The 2,500-nt window shown below is 38.5% G+C and overlaps 1 long non-coding RNA gene across 1 annotated transcript in view; it reads left to right on the forward strand.

Moving 5' to 3' along the window:
- The window catches only part of LOC118763274, an 8,248-nt gene that overhangs the window by 1,781 nt on the left and 3,967 nt on the right, over positions 1–2,500 (forward strand). The window contains exon 2 of the long non-coding RNA XR_004999025.1: positions 1,143–1,148. This is a non-coding gene — a long non-coding RNA (uncharacterized LOC118763274). The remainder of the gene's footprint in view (positions 1–1,142; positions 1,149–2,500) is intronic.

The raw sequence follows: 2,500 nt of genomic DNA on the forward strand, positions 1-2,500 counted from the left end.
TGTACGAATGGGTGTATGTACGTGCTAATGAGTGTGCGTGCGGGAACGAGTACTTGCCTTCTAGTAGACAGACAATTTGGACATGCTGCCATCGCCAGGATCCTTAGCTCTAGCGATCTAAGATAACAAAAGTAATAAATGAAGATAATAAAATTAAAATTAGGGAATGGGCCTGTATTGGATTGTGTATATATATATATATATGTGTATATATATATATGTATATATATATATATATATATATGTATATATATATATGTGTGTATATATATATGTATGTGTATGTGTGTATGTGTAGGTATGTATAGGCACACATGTGTACGTATGTGTGTGTGTATGTATATGTGTTTATGTATGTATGTGCACACATTTTATTTTTTTATTTTTTTATTTTTTATTTTTTATTTTTTATTTTTTATTTTTTATTTTTTATTTTTTTATTTATCTATTCTTTCATTTATCTATTCTTTCATCTAACTTACCACTGACTCCTTGACCACTCCCCCAAGTATGATATTTTGCGCTATGCCTACCCCCAAAAAAGTCCCCCACCACCACTCCTTTAAACCTGCCTAAATGTATAAATGCTAATACAATTCTTGTTAAATAGCTTCCTGAAGATTTCTCTTGAATGAACAGTACTAGGTCCTGTAGAAGCTCCTTCTATATTAAATTAATTAATTTTACTCTGCTATGTATTGAGTACCTTACTTACTGTGGTTAACCCCCGATCAACCCGGGACCTACATATATATATATATATATATATATATAATATATATATATATATATACATATATATATATATATATTAACTATATATATATATACATATATATAATATACCACACACACACAGACACATATACACACATGTATATAAACCAATATGAAATGGAGGAATTAATACTGAAGGTAAAGTAAGATTTAATTCAAACATCAGAAAGTTCAAAAGATCAAATTGACTGTCAGTTTTATCTTCCGATTCATCAGACTGTGAAACAGAAGATGAAGCTGACAGTCATTTTGATCTATTGAACATCCCATTGTGCCTGAATTTGATGTATGCGTGTGTGTGTGTGTGTGTGTGTATGTGTGTGTGTGTGTGTGTGTACGTGTGTGTGTAAATTTCTTTCATATAGAAAAACGTTTATACAGCAAAAACCAAAGTCTTAATAAGTAGGAAGGTAGACAAATCACAAATCCCTTCTGGTAGATGACCCTGCTCGATCTGTAGTAGAGGCGTAGGTAGAAATTCTATAAGATGTACTCAGTGTAAGCTATGGACACATAAGAGGTGCAGCAATATCAAAGGAAGGCTAACTTGGAAGATAGTTTTTTGTGTGTGGCAAATGTTCAGGGGCAATAAACACTGAAAATGTGCAGAAAACAGTGGGGAAAAACTAAAAGTAGTTGATAGCTTCTGTTACCTAGGTGACCAAATCAGTAGTGGGGGTGGATGTTCTGAGAGTGTAGCTGCTAGAATAGCCTGGGCAAAGTTCAGAGAGCTCCTACCTCTGATGGTGACAAAGGGTCCCTCACTCAAAGTTGGACATAAGAAGCATCAGATGTGATGTGCAAGAGAGACAACTGCACTGGCATAGTCATGTGTTGCGAATGGATAAGGACAGCTGTATGAAAAAGTGTCACACCCTAGCAGAAGAGGGAACCTGTGGAAGAGGTAGACCCAGGAAGACTTGGGATGAGGTGGTGAAGCATGACCTTCGGATATTGGACCTCATGGAGGTGATGATGAGTGACCGATACCTTTAGAGATATGCTGTGCTTGAGAAGACCCGGCAAGCTAAGTGAGACCATAACTGTGGCCTATACCAGTGCAGCATAACCAGCCCATTTAAGAGTACCCTTCAATCATTGGGCAATAAACTTCTCTTGTGAAGACCTGTTGAGGCATGTGAAGTCGCTGTCATGGCTGATGACAGTAACACCTGAGTGGCACCCATGCTGGTGGCACGCAAAATGCCCCATTTAAGCATGGTCGTTACCAGTGCTGGCTGTCTGGCTCTCATGCCGGTGACACATAAAAAGCACCATTCAAGCATGTTCAATGCCGGCACCGCCTGAGTGGCACCCGTGCCAGTGACATTTAAAAAGCACCATTCGAGCGTGGTCGATGCTAGTACCACCTGACTAGCCTAGATGCCAGTGGCACATAAAAAGCACCCACTACACTCTTGGAGTGGTTGGTATTAGGAAGGGCATCCAGCTGTAGAAACCTTACCAGATTAGATTGGAGCCAGCGTAACCTCCTAGCTTGCCAGACTTCAGTCAAACTGTCCAACCCATGCCAGCATGGGAAGCAGATGTTAAACGATGATAATGATGATAATGATATTATTTGATAGTCAAAAAACCATTTGAAAGCTCCTTCCTGAGTCATTGGCTCATAACACCAGTTTCTTATATTCTGTGATATTCCTCCCTGGATGAGATGCCAACCCATCTCAAGATTACTCATTTTTGGACTGGAGCAACAATG

The sequence above is a fragment of the Octopus sinensis genome, linkage group LG4, assembly GCF_006345805.1.
Source record: "Octopus sinensis linkage group LG4, ASM634580v1, whole genome shotgun sequence".
Taxonomy (NCBI): Eukaryota; Metazoa; Mollusca; class Cephalopoda; order Octopoda; family Octopodidae; genus Octopus; species Octopus sinensis.